The following is a 15904-nucleotide window of genomic DNA, read 5'->3' as shown; positions in this document are numbered from 1 at the left end:
ATTTGTTCTTTGTTTTGTTTAGTTTTGATTTCTGGAATCACTCTCTCAGAAGCCACTTCATTCCTGAAGGACACTAACCATTGCTTTGGAAACCAAGAAGGTAAGAGTCACTTTCATCTTGATTGGGAATACAATAATTGAAATTAGCAAACAGTGTTTTACACATTCTCATTCTTGCCACACTCATAGGAATCTGAAACTGATGAAATTAAAATCCATTACTTAAGTATTTCTAAAGGCAGATTACAAAATATGCAGCTAAGGAAGCAGGTCTTCCCAAATTTGCTCATCACACTAACAGGAATAAAACACACTGCAGAACTTTGACACACAAGCTCCAGGTCAATATACTTAGGTTGGCCCCAAACATGATGTTCGTAGGCTCAAGATTCAGTCTTCACACAAGTCTAACTTTGCTGTTTTTTGAGCAGAGGCCGCACCCATGAATCCCCTCAGCTGTGTCTTTACTCACAAATGATGCTGAGAGAATAAGGAGAAATGGATTCAAACCTATGTCCACTGTAGTAATAAAAAAAAAATTACTCGCCCACCTCAAGATTTGTGTTTATTGGAAGTAATTCTAGATGAATTAGGACCAAGGAAACCAAAGTATAATTAAGTCATGACCACACCATTGCTGACAAGATGCAGTAGCTGAGAAATTCCCAGGAGAGGGCTGAAAGTTGAGAGCAGTGTCATAGCGCACTGACAGCAGTAAGAGGGGTTGGGGAACACTCAGAAGGTGGTGCTGGAGGTCAGGGAGACTGGGATGGCCATCCCCATTGGAAGACCCCTAAAGACAGGAACAGAGGGGATGGTTGGAGGGACACAGCTGTGTAGGGCTGGAAGCAGGTCAAGCTCTCAAAACCAAGAAGCAGATAATTAGGGGACTTTCTGGGGGTAGAGTTTCCAGGGACACCATGAGTCATGCCAAGAGAGTTGGATGAGACCTAACAAGGGAAAGTTTTATCAGCCAAGAATACATGGTTTTAGCCCTGGGTCCCAGAGTACAGTTGTATAAATATGGGGACAAGATCTGACTTAGCAACCGGACGCACACAGCGTGCGTTGAGGGGCTTCGCTTGACAGTGAGTGGTGAGCCATCGGTGTGAGGAGGCTGCCAGAGGGCAGTCACCACCTCGGGCATGACACCTAGGTCAGGAGAGGTGAGGGCACATGCTGATGGAGGACAACATGTGGTCTGGATGTCACACTTAAGAGATTAACAGAAGTGAGCTCACTGTGATGGTAAAGGAGATGCAGAAGCACATCACGGAAGAAACAGATGAAGACAGCACTGGAGCTACTTAGCCTGGAAAAGAAAAAGCTAAGGAGGGACTTCCCTGGAGGTCCAGTGGTTAAGACTTCGCCTTCCAGGCTCAATCCCTGGTCGGGGAGCTAAGATCCTACATGCCTTGCAGCCAAAAAACCAAAACATAAAACAGAAGCAATACTGTAACAAATTCAATAAAGACTTGAAAAATGGTCCACATTAAAAAAAAAAAAAAAAAAAAAAAGCTAAGGAGAACGCAGAGCAGCCATCAAATGGGTGAAGAGTTGTCTTGTGGGGAGAAGGTTTGAACTCTTTCTGTTGTTACCAAGAGCCGAAAGGAGGATCAAACATCCTGAAGTCACAGAGAGCCAGATTTCAGTTTAAAGCAAGAAGTATCTTTGGCCTGCAGAAACTACCCCAAATGATTTTCCAAAATTTTCAAAAGGGAAAAAAGTCATCTTGAAGGCATTTGAGTAGGCTGGACAACACATTTGCAAGAATATCGCTGAGACAACTCATGCATCATCTAGGCAGTAAAAGTAGGAGATACTGGATTCTGAGTCATGGTTAGAGCTGTGGGTGGAAGAAGAAAAATCTTCCCCTCAACACACGCAGTGACTTGAATCCCAGACGGAAAGTCTTGTTTTTCTAAGAGACCTAAAGGTATAGTTTGACCATGAGTCATTGTAGTCTTTCCCCAACTTCAGACTTCATTCTTATACTACTATCACAAATTTTGCAATACCCATTTAAGACCAGTACTGCTAATTCACTTAATATTTTGATTTACCTTGATTCCTTTTTCTTCTTAGATGTGTTTTTCAAAGTTAGCCTATATGCTTGCTATGAAAGTCTGGACCGTCTATCTCAGCATCAGCTGAGACATTTAGATATTCAAAATCTCAAACTCTACTCCAGCTCTGCTGAATCAGAATATCTATTTCAACAAGATTCCCAGTTGGATTCCTATGCCCACCAAAGTTTGAGAAACACTGCTTTATATCACTACTATAAACAGATATTTCACTGTCTCTAAGTCGTTAGCACATATTATTCTATTTTATTCTAACTTTCTTCACATTTTCACAAAATATTATCTCTAAACTTGGGATGCATCTTATAATCAATGAAAGGAGCACTGTAATTAGCAGGGTGTTTTCCTTTATTAGTGGGACACAAAATAGGTTATCTTACAATCGATGGCATCTTACATTTTGCTAAAATAAGGTAATAGACTTTAATATAACTATTAAAATTAAGAAATAGTTGCCTAAAATCATTTTGTATTGGACCATTGGGACTATGCCATGGTTTTGGAAAGAGTGGCTTTATAAAAGCAAAATAATGCTCCCAAACATCACTGTGTTTGAGGCCCTTGAGAACAATTCAGTTTCCTCAGTCCCAACCACAGAGATTCTGTTGCAGATGATTTTGATGTGGATCAACTTTCGACACTTTGGGTAGCAGGCTGAACACTAAGTCAAGCTAAATGACATCAGATCATACACTTGCAGCCTGATGAGATTCCCTCACACTATAGTGCAACCATTCTCAAACTGTGGCCCATGGATCCTTGGAGATTCCTAAGAACTTTTCAAGAGGTACATGAGGTCAAAACAATTTTCATAATACCCAGATGCCATGTGCTTTCTTCACTGTGTTGACTTAATGATGCAAAAGCAAGGATGGATAGACAATCTGACACTTTATTACAAATCAAGATATGGCACCAAGCTGTACTAATAGTCATAGTATTCTTCACAGCCATACACTGACAGTGAAAAAGAATTTTTTTTTAATTTAAAAAGCCAGCTTCAGGACTTCCCTTGTGGCACAGTGGCTAAGAATCCGCCTGCCAATGCAGGGGACACGGGTTCGAGCCCTGGTCTGGGAAGATCCCACATGCTGCGGAGCAACTAAGCCCGTGAGCCACAACCACTGAGCCCGTGTGCCACAACTACCGAAGCCCACACGCCTAGAGCCCATGCTCCGCAACAAGAGAAGCCACCGCAATTAGAAGCCCGCGCACCGCAACGAAGACTAGCGCTCGCCGCAACTAGAGAAAGCCTGCACGCAGCAACAAAGACCCAACGCAGCCAAAAATAAATATAAATAAATAAATAATTTTTTTAAAAAGCCAGCTTCATTGAAAAATAACCTAAAATTTGCAGCAGTGGAGAGTATTAATTTGATTACATCTCAATTTTATCCACATCTTTATAATATTCTACATGATCAAACAGGAAGTCCATGAAAAGCACTCCTTTTGCACACTGGACTTTGACATTTGTCTCAAGAAAAAACACATGTGCAGTTGTCTGAGTTGCAAGATGAACCAGCCACTTGATTCATGAAGCACCATTTTTACTTGAAAGAATGACTAGAGGACAAACTATTGTTTCTCAGACTTGTATATCTGGCACACAGTTTCTCAAAAAGCAGTGAAGTGTGTTTATCCTTTCAAGGAAAACTACTGACAGTGTTTTTTACTAATGATATAGTTGAGTTTTCAAGCAAAAATTAAAACTTTGGAAGACTTGTATCTACTATCATTAGCTTGACAACGTCCTAATATTTGAATTTTCTAATGAGATCAGTACTGATATTAATGATTGTGATTTTTTATACTGTATAATGAAACGTGCCAATATTTGGAAGTTCTGTATAATTCAGTGAACAATATTTTCCAAATGATCAATGTATGATGTTTACACATGGGTAAAAGTTTCATTCAACGTTCAACACAGACCAACAGATCATAATGTTTGTTGATATGGTTTCAGATTCCACATTGCAACTAGCCTTTAAGGAACTACCACAGAAACTACCACGTGTCAAGTTTTGGTATAGTATCTAAAAAGAATATCCGCAATTATTTGAAAGGGTAATTAAAATACTCTTTCCTTTTCCAAATTATATATCTGTGAAAGATTTTCTATATCTACTTTAACCAATAAACAAACAAAAAAAAAAACAAAAAACCATACAGCAACAGACAGAATACAGAAGCAGGCATGAAAATCCATCCATCTTCTACTCAGCAGACATTAAAGTGAGTTGCAAAAATGAAAAACAATGGTACTCTTGCCACTAATTTTTTTGTTTTGGAAAATATAGTCATTTTCATAAAAATATGTCATTAATGTTAACATGCAATGAATTTGATAGGAACTTTAAATGAATTAGATTTTCTCAATTTTGACTTCTAATACCATAAATATTGGTAGATATGACCTGCATAAACCAAACTCACTGGGTTCTCAATGGTTTTTAAGAGTGTGAAGGGGTTCTGAGAAAACAAAGCTTGAGAACTGCTGCTGTCGTAAAACTCACTTAAGCCACAAAAGTAGGGACTATCTTCACAGATGAGGAAACAATATGGATGAATTCTTCCTCTCCACCAGGCAGTAACTGAGAAAATTTAAACTGCATGAAGCCTGCAAGCCAGAGGTCCTCTTTGTGGTGCTATATTGAGTTCCAATCTCTTAACTATGAAAACTTAACCACGAGCACACAGATGGTTCAGCAGAGCCGCTGGCCAAAGTAAAATTGAAATGCAACTTATCCTGAATAAGATCCAGAGGGAAGCAGTTGCTCCTCTTTCTGTAGGACTAGATCCCCCCAGAATCTCAAGGAGGGATATTGAAACAACAGTCAGTTACCAATGAAGAGTAATTTCATAAAGTGTAAGATTGAGGGCGGGGGAAGTTCCAAGGGACAACCATAAAATGTTCAATTTTCCCACTTCTAATAGGAAACATAAAAGGCTTTATTCAAAACATATGACCTATTTCTTAAGAGAGATATGGGGATATATGTGTGTAATTGAACTCCATTTTATGGTCACTTACAGAAGAATGTATGGAAAAGAAAAAGCAGAGAAAGAAAGGGAGAAGGGGAAGAGTTGTGGGGAAAAGAAGTAGAGGGTCAGGAAGGATACGGGAAGAGGTCCAGAGGGAACAGGAAAAGCAAATGCAGATGAGGAAAAGGAACCAGAAAAGTCACACAACCTGCAGGGGCCTTAGAAATGAGCTAGGCTTGCTTCTTCATTTTAAGTGAGATTAGTGGCCCAAAGAAGTTAAGTGGTTTGACCAAGTTCAGTGCCGGGACTTTAAGCCAAATTTTCTAGCTTCTAAGCAAGGAAAACACATAAAGAGAAGGTCTGTGAAAGGGGATGGTTTGGAAAGAAGTGACAGGGGGGGATGAGCGGGAGGGTGGACAGAGAGAGAGAGGCAGAAAGATACATAAACACACCATACACGCACATGCACACACACACACACGCTAAGCAGTGAGTTCTAAAGCATTTATTAAATTAAACACTGTTTGTCACACCCCGACACTGCTACACATAACTAAAGTTTGGAGACCCCTGCCTTAAGCCCAGTACTTCTCAACTCTACTATGCCTAGAAATCACCTGGAGATCTTGTTAAAGTGCAGATTCTGGTTTTGTAATGCGGGGTGGTTCTGAGATTCTGAATGTCTAACAACTCCTCGGTGATGCTGATGCAACATGTTCAAGGACCACTCTTGGAGTCAGAAGGCCCTACACCAGCAGTTCTCAGAGTGTGGTCCCTGGACCACAATGATGAATTCACCATCAGCTGATGAATGCACCACGAGCATTGCCTAAGAACTTGCTAGAAATGCATATTCTCAGGCCCCATCCCATACCTACTGAATCAGAAGCTCTGGGGGTGAGGCCCAGAAATCTGTGTTTTAACAAGCTCTCCAGGTAATTCTGGTGCATGTTAAAGTTTGGAACCATTGCACTAGGCCATAATGTCTCCTATCACCTTGTTGCCTGTAATTGGCTAAACAAGTGTGGCAGTACTTTATGTTCAAGTCATTACTTTTCACTGGGCTATCTGAACTTTCTACTAGGAATTATCAACACTCACCAAGAGGAACATCTCAATCTTGCCAACTATTCAGTTGGATTTCATGTCTGATGTCTAAAGGAAAAGATTCTCCTTGGATACAGAGAGTCTAAATTATACTCCCAGTTAAATGCCACCCATATCCCACCCCACTCCGTTCCCACAATGATAAAAATCAGTGTTCCCAAATCTGAGTAGTTTAGAGGAATTTTAAGAATCATGATACGGAAATGAACAAACCAAAAAACCTCAGCTCTCCTATGTCAAAAGAAAACCAAACTTTCACTTCAGGGTTTGGAGGAAGCGGTTTAGAAAGGCCACCACTGACAAAACGGTGCACTGTTAGTGGAGATGTAAATTTGTGCAGCCACTACAGAAAACAGTATAGAGATTCCTTTAAAAATTAAAAATAGAACTACCATATGATCCAGCAATTCCACTTCTGGGTATATACCCAAAGGAAATGAAATTACTATCCCAAAGAGATACTCCCACGTTCATTGTGGCATTATTTAGAATAGCCAAGACATGGAAACGATCTAAGTGTCCACTGATGGATAACTGGATAAAGAAAAGGTCATATATAATGGAATATTATTCAGCCATAGAAAAGAATGAAATCTTGCCATTGGCAACAGTGGACCTTGAGGGCATTATGCTATGTGAAATAAGTCAGACACAGAAAGACAGATCCTGTATAATCTCACGTATATGTGGAATCTTAAAAAACCAAACTCATAGCAACAGAGATCAGATCAGTGGTTGCCAGAGGTGGCGGGTGAGAGGTGGAAGAACTGGTTGAAAGGGGTTAAAAGGTACAAACTTCCAATTATGACATAAATAAGTTCCGTGGTTGTTAAGTACAGCATGGTAACTGTAGTTAATTACACTGTGTTGTATATTTGAAAGTTGCTAAGAGAGTCGAGCTTAAAAGCTCTCATCACAATGGCTTCCCTGGTGGTGCAGTGGTTGAGAGTCTGCCTGCCAATGCAGGGGACACGGGTTCGAGCCTTGGTCTGGGAGGATCCCACAAGCCGCGGAGCAACTGGGCCCGTGAGCCACAACTCCTGAGCCTGCGCGTCTGGAGCCTGTGCTCGGCAACAAGAGAGGCCGCGATAATGAGAGGCCTGCGTGCCGCGATGAAGAGTGGCCCCCACTTGCCACAACTAGAGAAAGCCCTCGCACAGAAACGAAGACCCAACACAGCCATAAAAAAAAAAAAAAATATCATCACAAGAAAAAGAAACTGTAAGTGAAGGGATAGATGTTAAGTAGACCTAATGCTGTGATCATTTTGCAATATATACATATATCAAATCATTATGTTGTACACCTTAAACATATACAGTGTTATATGTCAGTTACATCTCAATAAAACTGGTGGGGCAGGTGGGTAGGAAAGGCCACCACTGTGTCCTCAGGACTCACTGGACACATCCTCTTGTGTCTGTCTCCAGGCGACGCCGGGGTGAGCAAGAAGGGCGGGAAGAAGAAGGGCTCCTCTTTCCAGACCGTGTCCGCTGTGTTCAGGGTTTGTTTTTTGGCAGCTTCCACATTCGGTTGTATTTCTGCCCAGTGCAACGGCGTTTGCTAAGGTTAATGTGCTTCTTCTGGTTTGTGTCTCAGGAAAATTTAAACAAATTGATGGCCAATTCAAGGAGCACTCATCCTCACTTTGTGCGATGTCTGATTCCCAATGAGACCAAGACTCCTGGTGAGTAAGAATCCATCAGAACAGGACTCCCTGAAACGTATGCAAAATTCTGTGGGTGTGGGTGTGGGTGCACACGTGAGTATGTACATGTGTCTGTGTGCACGTGCATGTGTGTTTCCCTGAGGACAGGCTCATGAGAGCCTTTATCACTTCTCAGTCTATGAAATAGGGCTGCCAGATTTGGCAAATTAAAACCACGAGACGCCCCATTAAATTCGAATTTCAGATGAGACAATGAAAAATTTCTTAGTATAAATATGACCCATGCAATATTTGGGATATACTTATACTAAAAAAAAAAAAAAAAGCATTTACTGTTTCTCTGAAATTCAAATTCAACTGGGCATCCTGGGCATATTTTATCTGGCATCCCTACTATGAAATTATATCCAAAATATTATGTACATATATAGGTACATTAAATCCATACCTTTCATAAAATTCTTAAAAACCTTTCCCCCCAAAGTGAAGAGCCACTATATTTGGCAAATAATCAGCTTAGGTGTTCCATAATAAAAACAGCATCAATAACAACTGTTTTCTGAGCCTAATGCAGTCCCATTATTATGTTATCTCTACTGTTTACAACACTTCACTGCAAGATAAGCATAATCATCAACATTTTATAAATGAGAAAACTGAGAGTCAGAGACCAGGTATATAGACATAGAACACCATGTGGTACAGTAGACGTTTAACCATCACCAATCCTGGATTCACAAATATGGCTGAGTTTCAGGGCCATTTGTCACAAAGGAAAGAACAAACCATCACACAGACGGTGGCTATGAGGCAGCTCTCTCACCAGCCAAGCTGTTGAATCCCAAAGGCTGGGCTTCTGGCATCAAGGTCCTGCTTCAGCAATGTTACAGGAGAGCAGAGGAATTAGATGATCAAGGAAAAGATCCCAGCTCCACCTATTACTGCCCAAGGGACCGCAGATGAGTCCTTTAGCTTTCTGGTCTATAAAAGGAGGATTAAAATGGCATTTTCTTTATGCATTCACTTAGTTATTAATTCATTTATTTATTGAGTGAGCGCTTATAAAGTGTTGACTCATTTTGTAAATATTAACTCATTTAACCCGCCTTAGAGGGCTGTTGTGAGAATTAAATAAGCCAGTACACGTAAAGCATTTGAAACAGGTCCCATCACAAGAACAAAACAATTGTAACTATGTATGTTGACGGAGGTTAACCAGACTTATTGTGGTGATCATCTCAAAATAGATACAAATATCGAATCAATATGTTGTACACCTGAAACTAGTAAAATGTTATATGCCAATTACACCTCAGTTTTTTTTTCACACACACACACTGTATTTTATTTTTACAAGAGATAAATAGACTGACACCAAGCATCGTACATGAATGACCACAACAAAAGCAACAATGATTGCAATTACCAAACATGAAACACACTCATACTATGCCATAATATTGACATTCAGTCCAGTAATCCTCCACTGTAACAGCTCCTTTACTTTGCAGTGAAAATTGATTTGTATATTCTTTGCCTCTGAGTCCTTGTGGGATGTTTTTTTTTAATTCAGACAGAAAGTCACAAAAATTATACTCATCCTCATCTGTTCACTCAGTCCCATGTAATTAATTTTTTTGTTCATCTTGATCTTTTGTTAGCACTTTTATGAGTTCATCAGTTTTTCATTAGAGTTCTGAAAATGCTTATTCATTCAGTTCAGCTGTACAGTCAGTTACCAGAAACCTGTACTTGTCAGAGTCTTTTCCATGAATTTCTTGAAGATGAAACCCTTTTATAGGAACATATTTGCAAAAGCATCAGAGTACACCCAGAACTGTCTGTAAATGACAAAAGACTTAAAAATGACCACAGTTAAAGATCTGATGAAAGTTCATAATAATGCAGTTGACAAGAAAATTAGTTATTTCTGAGATATACATTTTAAAGTAATAACTAGGATTATGACTTATAACATTATACCAGAACATATAAGATTTTTAGAAATTTCATGTGATGTCTGAAACATTTATATTAACATATTGCCATACAAATAACCCAATGAAAGTTTAGTATTAGTTGTTTTGTTTGTTTGTTTGTTTATACTGCAGGTTCTTATTAGGCATCAATTTTATACACATCAGTGTATACATGTCAATCCCAATCGCCCAATTCAGCACACCACCATCCCCACCCCACCGCAGTTTTCCCTCCTTGGTGTCCATATGTCCATTCTCTACATCTGTGTCTCAACTTCTGCCCTGCAAACCGGCTCATCTGTACCATTTTTCTAGGTTCCACATACATGCGTTAATATACGATATTTGTTTTTCTCTTTCTGACTTACTTCACTCTGTACGACAGTCTCTAGATCCATCCACGTCTCAACCAATGACTCAATTTCGGTCCTTTTTATGGCTGAGTAATATTCCATTGTATATATGTACCACACTTCTTTATCCATTCGTCTGTTGATGGGCATTTAGGTTGCTTCCATGACCTGGCTATTGTAAATAGTGCTGCAGTGAACATTCGGGTGCATGTGTCTTTTTGAATTACGGTTTTCTCTGGGTATATGCCCAGTAGTGGGATTGCTGGGTCATATGGTAATTCTAATTTTAGTTTTTTAAGGAACCTCCATATTGTTCTCCATAGTGGCTGTATCAATTTACATTCCCACCAACAGTGCAAGAGGGTTCCCTTTTCTCCACACCCTCTCCAGCATTTGTTGTTTGTAGATTTTCTGATGATGCCCATTCTAACTGGTGTGAGGTGATACCTCATTGTAGTTTTGATTTGCATTTCTCTAATAATTAGTGATGTTGAGCATCTTTTCATGTGCTTCGTGGCCGTCTGTATGACTTCTTTGGAGAAATGTCTATTTAGGTCTTCTGCCCATTTTTGGATTGGGGTGATTGTTTCTTTAATATTGAGCTGAATGAGCTGTTTATATATTTTGGAGATTAATCCTTTGTCCGTTGATTCGTTTGCAAATATTTTCTCCCATTCTGGGGGTTGTCTTTTCATCTTGTTTATGGTTTCCTTTGCTGTGCAAAAGCTTTGAAGTTTCATTAGGTCCCATTTGTTTATTTTTGTTTTTATTTCCATTACTCTAGGAGGTGGATCAAAAAAGATCTTGCTGTGATTTATGTCAAAGAGTGTTCTTCCTATGTTTTCCTCTAAGAGTATTATAGTTTCCATTCTCACATTTAGGTCTCTAATCCATTTTGAGTTTACTTTTGTGTATGGTGTTAGAGAGTATTCTAATTTCATTCTTTTACATGTAGCTTTCCAGTTTTCCCAGCACCACTTATTGAAGAGACTGTCTTTTCTCCATTGTATATCATTGCCTCCTTTTTCATAGATTAGTTGACCATAGGTGCGTGGGTTTATCTCTGGGCTTTCTATCTTGTTCCATTGATCTATGTTTCTGTTTTTGTACCAGTACCATATTGTCTTGCTTACTGTAGCTTTGTAGTATAGTCTGAAGTCAGGGAGTCTGATTCCTCCAGCTCTGTTTTTTCCCCTCAAGACTGCTTTGGCTATTACAGGTATGTGACATTCCCCATCACTCCCCCCATCACAGGTGAGTGACAGCCCCCAGCTCTCTCCCAATCACAGGTATGGGACAGCCCCCAGCTGTCTTCGCATCACAGGTGCCCGACAGCCCCCAACTCTCTCCCCATCACAGGTATGAGACAGCCCCCGGCTGTCTCCGCATCACAGGTATGTGACAGCCAGCAGCTGTCTGCGCAGCACAGGAATGTAACAGCCACCAGTACTTTCCGCATCAAAGGTATGTGACAGACCCAGCTCTCTCCCCATCACAGGTGTTTGACGGTCCCCATTTGGCTCCCCATCAGAGGTGTGTGACAGCCACCAGCTCTCTCCCCATGACAGGTGAGTGACAGCCCACAGCTCTCTACTCATCACAGGTGTCTGAAGCCCCCAGCTCTCTCCCAATCACATGTGAGAGACAGTCCCCAACTCTCTCCCCATCACAGGTATGTGAGAGCCCCCAGCTGTCTCCACATCACAGGTATGTGTGACCCCCAGCTCTCTCCCCATCACAGGTGTTTGACAGTCCCCATTTCTCCCTCCATCACAGGTATGTGACAGTACTCATCTCCCCCCCCCATAACAGGTGTGTGAGAGCCCCCAGCTCTCTCCCTATCACAGGTGAGTGATAGCCCCCAGCTCTCTCCCCATCTGAGGTATATGACAGCCCCCAGCTGTCTCTGCATCACAGGTGAATGAAAGCCCCCAACACTCTCCCCATCACAGATATGTGACAGCCTCCAGCTGTCTCCACATCACAGGTATGTGACAGCCCCCAACTGTCTCCGCATCACAGGTGAGTGACAGCCCCCAGCTCTGTCCCCATCTAAGGTATGTGAGAGCCCCCAGCACTCTCCCCATCACAGGTATGTGTCAGCTCGCAGCTATCTCCGCATCATAGGTGCCTGATAGCCCCCAACTCTCTCCCCATCACAGGTATGTGACAGCCCCCAGCTGTCTCCACATCACAGGTATGTGACAGCCACCAGTAGTCTCCGCATCAAAGGTATGTGACAGACCCCCGCTTCTCCCCATCACAGGTGTGTGACAGCTACCATCTCTCCCCGATCACAGGTGAGTGACAGCCCCCAGCTCTCTAGCAATCACAGGTGAGTGACAGAACCCAGCTCTCTCCCCATCACAGGTGATTGTAGCCCCCTGCTCTCTCCTCATCACAGGTTTGTGACAGCCCACAGGTGTCTCCACATCACAGGTGCCTGAGAGACCCCAACCCTCTCCCCATCACAGGTATGTGACAGCTCCCAGCTGTCTCCGCATCACAGGTGCCTGACAGCCCCCATCTCTCTCCCCATCACAGGTATGTTACAGACCACAGTAATTGGACATCACAGGTATGAGACAGCCACTAGTTGTCTCCGCATCAACAGTATGTGTGAGCCCCAGCTCTCTCTCTATCACAGGTGTTTCACAGTCCCCATCTCTCTCCCCTTCACAGGTGTGTGACAGCCCCCAGCTCTCTCCCGACCACAGGTGAGGGACAGCCCCCAGCTCTCTCCCCATTACAGATGTGTGACAGGCCCAAGCTCTCTCTCAGTCACAGGTGTTTGACAGTCCCCATCCCTCTCCACATCATAGGTGTGTGAAAGCCCCCAGCTCCCTCGTCATCAAAGGTGAGTTACAGCTCCCATCTGTCTCCCCATCACAGGTGTGTGACAGCACCCAGCACTCCCCCCTTCACGGGTGAGTGACAGACCCCAGCTCTCTCCCCATCACAGGTATGTTACAGCCGCCACCTGTCTCCACATCACAGGTATGAGACAGGCCACAGCTGTCTCCCCATCACAGGTGTTTGACAATCCCCATCTCTCTCCCCATCACAGATATGTGACAGCCCCAAGCTCTGTCCCCATCACAGATGTTTGACAGTCCCCATCCCTCTCCACATCACAGGTGTGTGAAAGCCTCCAGCTCTCTCGCCATTAAAGGTAAGTTACAGCCCCCATCTGTCTCCCCATCACAAGTGTGTGACAGCCCCCAGCTCTCTCCCCATCACAGGTGGGTAACAGCACCCAGCTCTCTCCCCATCACAGGTGAGTGACAGCCCCCAGCTGTCTCCACATCACAGGTATGTAACAGCCACCCGCTTTATCCGCATCACAGGTGACTGACAGCCTCCAACACCCTTCCCAATCATAGGTGTCTGACAGCCCCCTTCTCTCTCCCCAACACAGGTGTTTCACAGTCCCCATCTATCTTCCCATCACAGGTGCGTGACAGCCCCCAGCACTCTTGCCATCACAGGTATGTGAGAGCACCCAGCTGTCTCCACATCACAGGTAAGCAACAGCCACCAGCTTTCTCCGCATCACAGGTGAGTGAGAGCCCGCAGCATCATTCCCAATCACATGTATGTGACAGCCCCCAGCTCTCTCCCCATTACAGGTGTTTGACTGTCCCCATCGCTCTTCCCATCACAAGTGCCTGACAGCCCCCAACTCTCTCCCAATCACAGGTATGTGACAGCCCCCAGCTGTCTCCACATCACAGGTAAGCAACAGCCACCAGCTTTCTCCGCATCACAGGTGAGTGAGAGCCCGCAGCATCATTCCCAATCACATGTATGTGACAGCCCCCAGCTGTCTCCCCATTACAGGTGTTTGACTGTCCCCATCGCTCTTCCCATCACAGGTGCGGGACAGCCCTCAGCACTTTCCACATCACAGGTATGTGACAGCCCCCAGCTATCTCCCCATCACAGGTGTGTGACAGCCCCCATCTCTCTCCCCATCACAGGTGAGTCACAGTCCCTAGCTCTCTCCCCATCACTGGTATGTGACAACCCCCAGCTGTCTCCACATCACAGGTGTGTGACAGCACCAAGCACTCTCCCCATCACTGGTGTGTGAAACTCCCCAGCTTTCTCCATATCACAGGTGAGTCACCGCCCCCAGCTCTCTACCCATCACAGGTGAGTGACAGCCCCTAGCTCTCTCCCCATCACTGGTATGTGACAGCCCCCTGCTGTCTCAACATCACAGGAATGTGACAGCCCCCAGCTCTCTCCACATCACAGGTATGTGACAACCCCAAGCTCTCTCCCCATCACACGTGTGTGAATGTCCCCAGCTGTCTCCATATCACAGGTGCGTGAAAGGGCCCAGCTCTCTCCCCTTCACAGGTGGGTGACAGCCCCCATCTCTCTCCCCATCACAGGGGAGGGACAGCCCCCATCTCTCTCCCCATGACAGGTGAGTGACAGCCCCCAGCTTTTTCCCCATCACAGGTATGTGACAGCCCCCAGTTGTCTCTGCATCACAGTTGCCCGACAGCCCCCAACTCTCTCCCTATCACAGGAATGTGACAGCCCCCAGCTTTCTCCGCATCACAGGTGCGTGATAGCCCCCAACTCTCTCCCCATTAAAGGGAAGTAACAGCCACTGGCTGTCTCCGCATCACAGGTATGTGACAATCCCCAGCTCTCACCCCATCACAGGTGTGTTACAGCCCCCGGCTCTCTCCCCATCACAGGTATGTGACAGCCCCCAGCTATCTCCCCATCACACGTGTGTGACCGCCCCAGCTGCCTCCATATCACAGGTGCGTGACAGCACCCAGTTCTCTTCGCTTCACAGTTGGGTGACAGCCACCTGCTCTTTCCCCATCACAGGTGTGTGACAGACCACAGCCCTCCCCCCATTACAGGTGAGTGAGAGCCCCCAACACTCTCCCCATTACAGGTATGTGACAGCCACCAGCTGTCTGCGGATCACAGGTGCCTGACAACCCCCAACTCTCTCTACATCACAGGTATGTGACATCCCACAGCTCTCCCCCTATCACAGGTGAGTGACAACCCCCAGCACTCTCCCCATCACAGGTGACAGCCCCCAGCTGTCTCCACATCACAGGTATGTGAAAGACCCCAGCTCTCTCCCCATCGCAGGTATGTGACAGCCCACAGCTCTCTCCCCATTACAGGTATATCATAGCCCCCAGCTTTCTCCACATCACAGGTATGTGACAACCCCAATCTCTCTCCCCATCACAGGTGTGTGACCGTCCCCAGCTGTCTCCATATCATAGGTGCATGAAAGCCCCCAGCTGTCTCCACATTACAGGTGGCTGACAGCCCCCAACTCTCTCCCCATCACAGGTATTTGACAGCCCCCATCTCTCTTCCCATTACAGGTGAGTAACAGACCCCAGCTCTCTCCCCATCACAGGTATGTGACAGCCCATAGCTTTCTCCGCCTCACAGGTGCGTGAGAGCCCCCAACTCTCTCCCCTTCACAGGTATATGAGAGGCCCCAGCTGTCTCCACATCACAGGGATGTGACAGCCCCCAGCTCTCTCCCCATCATAGGTGTTTGACAGTCCCCAAGTCTCACCCCATCACAGCTGTGTGACAGCCCCCAGCTCTCTCCCCATCACAGGTGAGCGACAGCCCCCAGATGTCTCCGTATCACAGGTATGTGACAGCCCCCAGCTCTCTCCGTATCACAGGTGCCTGACAGCCCCCAACTCTCTCCCCATC

At 44.4% G+C, this 15904-nt stretch overlaps 1 long non-coding RNA gene across 1 annotated transcript in view; it reads right to left on the bottom strand.

Moving 5' to 3' along the window:
• Nucleotides 1-15904, bottom strand: part of LOC309622086 — a 97318-nt gene that overhangs the window by 67068 nt on the left and 14346 nt on the right. The gene's annotated exons all lie outside the window — the stretch shown is intronic.

This window comes from Balaenoptera borealis (genome assembly GCF_965194805.1).
Source record: "Balaenoptera borealis genome assembly, contig: HAP1_SCAFFOLD_1510, whole genome shotgun sequence".
In the NCBI taxonomy this organism is placed as follows: Eukaryota; Metazoa; Chordata; class Mammalia; order Artiodactyla; family Balaenopteridae; genus Balaenoptera; species Balaenoptera borealis.
This window is presented reverse-complemented; position numbering and strand designations above follow the sequence as displayed.